Source organism: Somniosus microcephalus, chromosome 13 (genome assembly GCF_052327205.1).
Source record: "Somniosus microcephalus isolate GS21.2 chromosome 13, FLI_Smic_1.0, whole genome shotgun sequence".
NCBI classification, from domain to species: domain Eukaryota; kingdom Metazoa; phylum Chordata; class Chondrichthyes; order Squaliformes; family Somniosidae; genus Somniosus; species Somniosus microcephalus.
The window spans coordinates 2,611,944-2,620,201 of record NC_140999.1 but is presented as its reverse complement, the minus strand read 5'-3'; positions in this window follow the sequence as shown (position 1 = coordinate 2,620,201).

The window sequence follows — 8,258 nt, the reverse complement described above, 5'->3', positions numbered from 1 at the left end:
CTGTGATTCCCCCGCACGGTGATGGGACTCGGGTCTGTGATTCCCCCACACGATGATGGGACGGGGGTCTGTGTCTGTGATTCCCCCGCACGGTGATGGGACGGGGGTCTGTGTCTGTGATTCCCCCGCACGGTGATGGGACTCGTGTCTGTGATTCCCCCACACGATGATGGGACGGGGGTCTGTGTCTGTGATTCCCCCGCACTGTGATGGGACGGGGGTCTGTGTCTGTGATTCCCCCGCACGGTGATGGGACTCGGGTCTGTGATTCCCCCGCACTGTGATGGGACGGGGGTCTGTGTCTGTGATTCCCCCGCACGGTGATGGGACTCGGGTCTGTGATTCCCCCGCACGGTGATGGGACGGGGGTCTGTGTCTGTGATTCCCCCGCACGGTGATGGGACTCGGGTCTGTGTCTGTGATTCCCCCGCACGGTGATGGGACTCGGGTCTGTGATTCCCCCACACGATGATGGGACTCGGGTCTGTGATTCCCCCGCACTGTGATGGGACTCGGGTCTGTGATTCCCCCGCACTGTGATGGGACTCGGGTCTGTGATTCCCCCACACGATGATGGGACTCGGGTCTGTGATTCCCCCGCACTGTGATGGGACTCGGGTCTGTGATTCCCCCGCACTGTGATGGGACGTGGGTCTGTGTCTGTGATTCCCCCACACGGTGATGGGACTCGGGTCTGTGATTCCCCTGCACGGTGATGGGACTCGGGTCTGTGATTCCCCCGCACGGTGATGGGACGGGGGTCTGCGATTCCCCCGCACGGTGATGGGACGGGGGTCTGTGATTCCCCCGCACGGTGATGGGACGGGGGTCTGCGATTCCCCCGCACGGTGATGGGACTCGGGTCTGTGATTCCCCCGCACGGTGATGGGACGGGGGTCTGCGATTCCCCCGCACGGTGATGGGACTCGGGTCTGTGATTCCCCCGCACGGTGATGGGACTCGGGTCTGTGATTCCCCCGCACGGTGATGGGACTCGGGTCTGTGATTCCCCCGCACGGTGATGGGACGCGGGTCTGTGATTCCCCCACACGGTGATGGGACTCGGGTCTGTGATTCCCCCGCACGGTGATGGGACTCGGGTCTGTGATTCCCCCGCACGGTGATGGGACGGGGGTCTGTGATTCCCCCGCACTGTGATGGGACTCGGGTCTGTGATTCCCCCGCACGGTGATGGGACGGGGGTCTGTGATTCCCCCGCACGGTGATGGGACTCGGGTCTGTGATTCCCCCGCACGGTGATGGGACTCGGGTCTGTGATTCCCCCGCACTGTGATGGGACGGGGGTCTGTGTCTGTGATTCCCCCGCACTGTGATGGGACTCGGGTCTGTGATTCCCCCGCACTGTGATGGGACGGGGGTCTGTGTCTGTGATTCCCCCACACGGTGATGGGACTCGGGTCTGTGATTCCCCCGCACGGTGATGGGACTCGGGTCTGTGATTCCCCCGCACGATGATGGGACTCGGGTCTGTGATTCCCCCACACGGTGATGGGACGGGGGTCTGTGATTCCCCCGCACGGTGATGGGACTCGGGTCTGTGATTCCCCCACACGGTGATGGGACGGGGGTCTGTGATTCCCCCGCACGATGATGGGACTCGGGTCTGTGATTCCCCCACACGGTGATGGGACTCGGGTCTGTGATTCCCCCGCACGGTGATGGGACGCGGGTCTGTGATTCCCCCACACGGTGATGGGACTCGGGTCTGTGATTCCCCCGCACGGTGATGGGACTCGGGTCTGTGATTCCCCCACACGGTGATGGGACTCGGGTCTGTGATTCCCCCGCACTGTGATGGGACGGGGGTCTGTGTCTGTGATTCCCCCGCACGGTGATGGGACTCGGGTCTGTGATTCCCCCACACGGTGATGGGACTCGGGTCTGTGATTCCCCCACACGATGATGGGACGCGGGTCTGTGTCTGTGATTCCCCCGCACGATGATGGGACTCGGGTCTGTGATTCCCCCGCACGATGATGGGACGCGGGTCTGTGTCTGTGATTCCCCCACACGGTGATGGGACTCGGGTCTGTGATTCCCCCACACGGTGATGGGACTCGGGTCTGTGATTCCCCCGCACGGTGATGGGACTCGGGTCTGTGATTCCCCTGCACTGTGATGGGACTCGGGTCTGTGATTCCCCCACACGGTGATGGGACTCGGGTCTGTGATTCCCCCGCACGATGATGGGACTCGGGTCTGTGATTCCCCTGCACGATGATGGGACTCGGGTCTGTGATTCCCCCGCACGATGATGGGACTCGGGTCTGTGATTCCCCCACACGATGATGGGACGGGGGTCTGTGATTCCCCCACACGGTGATGGGACTCGGGTCTGTGATTCCCCCGCACGATGATGGGACTCGGGTCTGTGATTCCCCCGCACGATGATGGGACTCGGGTCTGTGATTCCCCTGCACTGTGATGGGACTCGGGTCTGTGATTCCCCCGCACGATGATGGGACGGGGGTCTGTGATTCCCCCGCACGATGATGGGACTCGGGTCTGTGATTCCCCTGCACTGTGATGGGACTCGGGTCTGTGATTCCCCCACACGGTGATGGGACTCGGGTCTGTGATTCCCCCGCACGATGATGGGACTCGGGTCTGTGATTCCCCCACACGATGATGGGACGGGGGTCTGTGATTCCCCCGCACGATGATGGGACTCGGGTCTGTGATTCCCCTGCACTGTGATGGGACTCGGGTCTGTGATTCCCCCGCACGGTGATGGGACGCGGGTCTGTGATTCCCCCGCACGATGATGGGACTCGGGTCTGTGATTCCCCTGCACGATGATGGGACTCGGGTCTGTGATTCCCCCACACGATGATGGGACGGGGGTCTGTGATTCCCCCGCACGATGATGGGACTCGGGTCTGTGATTCCCCCACACGATGATGGGACGGGGGTCTGTGATTCCCCCGCACGATGATGGGACTCGGGTCTGTGATTCCCCCACACGGTGATGGGACTCGGGTCTGTGATTCCCCCGCACGGTGATGGGACTCGGGTCTGTGATTCCCCCGCACGGTGATGGGACGGGGGTCTGTGATTCCCCCGCACTGTGATGGGACTCGGGTCTGTGATTCCCCCGCACGGTGATGGGACGGGGGTCTGTGATTCCCCCGCACGGTGATGGGACTCGGGTCTGTGATTCCCCCGCACGGTGATGGGACTCGGGTCTGTGATTCCCCCGCACTGTGATGGGACGGGGGTCTGTGTCTGTGATTCCCCCGCACTGTGATGGGACTCGGGTCTGTGATTCCCCCGCACTGTGATGGGACGGGGGTCTGTGTCTGTGATTCCCCCACACGGTGATGGGACTCGGGTCTGTGATTCCCCCGCACGGTGATGGGACTCGGGTCTGTGATTCCCCCGCACGATGATGGGACTCGGGACTCGGCTCTGTGATTCCCCCACACGGTGATGGGACGGGGGTCTGTGATTCCCCCGCACGGTGATGGGACTCGGGTCTGTGATTCCCCCACACGGTGATGGGACGGGGGTCTGTGATTCCCCCGCACGATGATGGGACTCGGGTCTGTGATTCCCCCACACGGTGATGGGACTCGGGTCTGTGATTCCCCCGCACGGTGATGGGACTCGGGTCTGTGATTCCCCCACACGGTGATGGGACTCGGGTCTGTGATTCCCCCGCACGGTGATGGGACTCGGGTCTGTGATTCCCCCACACGGTGATGGGACTCGGGTCTGTGATTCCCCCGCACTGTGATGGGACGGGGGTCTGTGTCTGTGATTCCCCCGCACGGTGATGGGACTCGGGTCTGTGATTCCCCCACACGGTGATGGGACTCGGGTCTGTGATTCCCCCACACGATGATGGGACGCGGGTCTGTGTCTGTGATTCCCCCGCACGATGATGGGACTCGGGTCTGTGATTCCCCCACACGGTGATGGGACTCGGGTCTGTGATTCCCCCACACGATGATGGGACGCGGGTCTGTGTCTGTGATTCCCCCACACGGTGATGGGACTCGGGTCTGTGATTCCCCCACACGGTGATGGGACTCGGGTCTGTGATTCCCCCGCACGGTGATGGGACTCGGGTCTGTGATTCCCCTGCACTGTGATGGGACTCGGGTCTGTGATTCCCCCACACGGTGATGGGACTCGGGTCTGTGATTCCCCCGCACGATGATGGGACTCGGGTCTGTGATTCCCCTGCACGATGATGGGACTCGGGTCTGTGATTCCCCCGCACGATGATGGGACTCGGGTCTGTGATTCCCCCACACGATGATGGGACGGGGGTCTGTGATTCCCCCACACGGTGATGGGACTCGGGTCTGTGATTCCCCCGCACGATGATGGGACTCGGGTCTGTGATTCCCCCGCACGATGATGGGACTCGGGTCTGTGATTCCCCTGCACTGTGATGGGACTCGGGTCTGTGATTCCCCCGCACGATGATGGGACGGGGGTCTGTGATTCCCCCGCACGATGATGGGACTCGGGTCTGTGATTCCCCTGCACTGTGATGGGACTCGGGTCTGTGATTCCCCCACACGGTGATGGGACTCGGGTCTGTGATTCCCCCGCACGATGATGGGACTCGGGTCTGTGATTCCCCCACACGATGATGGGACGGGGGTCTGTGATTCCCCCGCACGATGATGGGACTCGGGTCTGTGATTCCCCTGCACTGTGATGGGACTCGGGTCTGTGATTCCCCCGCACGGTGATGGGACGCGGGTCTGTGATTCCCCCGCACGATGATGGGACTCGGGTCTGTGATTCCCCTGCACGATGATGGGACTCGGGTCTGTGATTCCCCCACACGATGATGGGACGGGGGTCTGTGATTCCCCCGCACGATGATGGGACTCGGGTCTGTGATTCCCCCACACGATGATGGGACGGGGGTCTGTGATTCCCCCGCACGATGATGGGACTCGGGTCTGTGATTCCCCCGCACGATGATGGGACTCGGGTCTGTGATTCCCCCACACGGTGATGGGACTCGGGTCTGTGATTCCCCCACACGATGATGGGACGCGGGTCTGTGATTCCCCCGCACGATGATGGGACTCGGGTCTGTGATTCCCCCACACGATGATGGGACGGGGGTCTGTGTCTGTGATTCCCCCGCACGATGATGGGACTCGGGTCTGTGATTCCCCCACACGGTGATGGGACGGGGGTCTGTGATTCCCCCACACGATGATGGGACGCGGGTCTGTGATTCCCCCGCACGATGATGGGACGCGGGTCTGTGATTCCCCCGCACGATGATGGGACTCGGGTCTGTGATTCCCCCGCACGATGATGGGACGCGGGTCTGTGATTCCCCCGCACGATGATGGGACGCGGGTCTGTGATTCCCCCACACGGTGATGGGACTCGGGTCTGTGATTCCCCCGCACGGTGATGGGACGCGGGTCTGTGATTCCCCCGCACGATGATGGGACGCGGGTCTGTGATTCCCCCGCACGATGATGGGACGCGGGTCTGTGATTCCCCCGCACGATGATGGGACTCGGGTCTGTGATTCCCCCGCACGATGATGGGACGCGGGTCTGTGATTCCCCCGCACGATGATGGGACGGGGGTCTGTGATTCCCCCACACGGTGATGGGACTCGGGTTTGTACCTTCGATTCCCCCGCACGGTGAGTTTCTGATTTGAATCATGGTGCTATGAACTGTAACCAATTTTAACCGTGCACTTCCTGAGAGAGAGAGAGAGAGAGAGAGAGAGAGAGAGAGAGAGAGAGAGAGAGAGAGAGAGAAAGACTGCAACCTGTAGATCGAGGGAGAGATGGAGCTCCAAGTGGAAGAGATTGTGGCATGTGCAGAGTCCTGGGTCACAGTCTGGATATTGTTGGTCTCCAGTAACCGTTTACTGCCGTGTGACAGACCCGAGTGTGGGTGGGAGACACGTGATTCAGAGGCAGCAGCAAAATGGCTGGTGTCCGTCCTTAGTAGCAGAATCATTCATTATCTAACTGTGGCACACTGAGGCCGAGCGAGAGAACAAAAGAGAAAGATATAGAGAGAGAGAGAAAAGCAAGTGTGTGGGAGACAGAAAGAGGGATGGACAGACTGTGGGAGAGAGAGGGAGGGATGGACAGACTGTGGGAGAGAGAGAGGGGGATGGACAGACTGTGGGAGAGAGAGAGAGAGCGATGGACAGACTGTGGGAGAGAGAGAGAGGGATGGACAGACTGTGGGAGAGAGAGAGAGAGGGATGGACAGACTGTGGGAGAGGGAGGGATGGACAGACTGTGGGAGAGAGAGAGGGGGATGGACAGACTGTGGGAGAGAGAGAGAGAGCGATGGACAGACTGTGGGAGAGAGAGGGATGGACAGACTGTGGGAGAGAGAGAGAGAGAGGGATGGACAGACTGTGGGAGAGAGAGAGAGAGAGATGGACAGACTGTGGGAGAGAGAGAGATGGACAGACTGTGGGAGAGGGAGAGAGCGATGGACAGACTGTGGGAGAGAGAGAGAGGGATGGACAGACTGTGGGAGAGAGAGAGAGAGATGGACAGACTGTGGGAGACAGAGAGAGCGATGGACAGACTGTGGGAGAGAGAGAGATGGACAGACTGTGGGAGAGAGAGAGCGATGGACAGACTGTGGGAGAGAGAGAGAGAGGGATGGACAGACTGTGGGAGAGAGAGAGAGGGATGGACAGACTGTCGGACAGAGAGAGAGAGATGGACAGACTGTGGGAGACAGAGAGAGCGATGGACAGACTGTGGGAGAGAGAGAGAGAGAGATGGACAGACTGTGGGAGAGAGAGAGAGAGAGATGGACAGACTGTGGGAGACAGAGAGAGAGGGATGGACAGACTGTGGGACAGAGAGAGCGAGATGGACAGACTGTGGGAGACAGAGAGAGCGATGGACAGACTGTGGGAGACAGAGAGAGAGAGGGATGGACAGACTGTGGGAGAGAGAGAGAGGGATGGACAGACTGTGGGAGACAGAGAGAGCGATGGACAGACTGTGGGAGAGAGAGAGAGAGATGGACAGACTGTGGGAGAGAGAGAGAGAGAGAGATGGGCAGACTGTGGGAGAGAGAGAGATGGACAGACTGTGGGAGACAGAGAGAGAGAGGGATGGACAGACTGTGGGACAGAGAGAGCGAGATGGACAGACTGTGGGAGACAGAGAGAGAGAGAGGGATGGACAGACTATGGGAGAGAGAGAGAGAGGGATGGACAGACTGTGGGAGACAGAGAGAGCGATGGACAGACTGTGGGAGAGAGAGAGAGAGAGATGGACAGACTGTGGGAGAGAGAGGGATGGACAGACTGTGGGAGAGAGAGAGAGGGATGGACAGACTGTGGGAGAGAGAGAGAGCGATGGACAGACTGTGGGAGACAGAGAGAGGGGGATGGACAGACTGTGGGAGAGAGAGAGAGCGATGGACAGACTGTGGGAGAGAGAGAGAGCGATGGACAGACTGTGGGAGACAGAGAGAGGGGGATGGACAGACTGTGGGAGAGAGAGAGAGCGATGGACAGACTGTGGGAGACAGAGAGAGGGATGGACAGACTGTGGGAGACAGAGAGAGAGAGAGAGATAAGGGTCACAGAGACAGAGAAATAGTAGAAAGAAAGACTTGCCTTTCTATAGCGCCTTTCACGACCACCGAACGTCTCAAAGCGCTTTACAGCCAATGAAGTACTTTTTGAAGTGTGGTCACTGTTGTAATGTGGGAAACGCAGCAGCCAATTTGTGCACAGCAAGCTCCCACAGATAGCAATGTGATAATGACCAGATAATCTGTTTTTGTTATAAAGGCTGAGGGATAAATATTGGCCCAGGACACCGGGGAGAACGCCCCCTGCCCTTCTTCGAAATAGTGCCACGGGATCTTTTACGTCTACCTAAGAGGGCAGACGTCTCATCCTCGGTTTAACGTCTCATCTGAAAGACGGCACCTCCAACAGTGCAGCACTCCCTCAGCACCGCACTGGGAGTGTCAGCCTGGCTTTAGGTGCTCAAGTTTCTGGAGTGGGACTTGAACCCACAATCTTCTGACTCAGAGGTGAGTGTGCTGCCCACTGAGCCACAGCGGACTAATAAAAATATGGAATAATGAGAGCAACGCAGAGCGTGAGTGTGACAGAGAGGGAAAGCAAGACAGAATGACAGTGGGAGACAGATTCCCGCTAAATGACAATACAGCCCCTTTAAGAGGATCGTAAACATCACCAGTGTGACTCGGGGCCGGGCGAGTGTTCGCGTGTTGCTGGTCAGATTA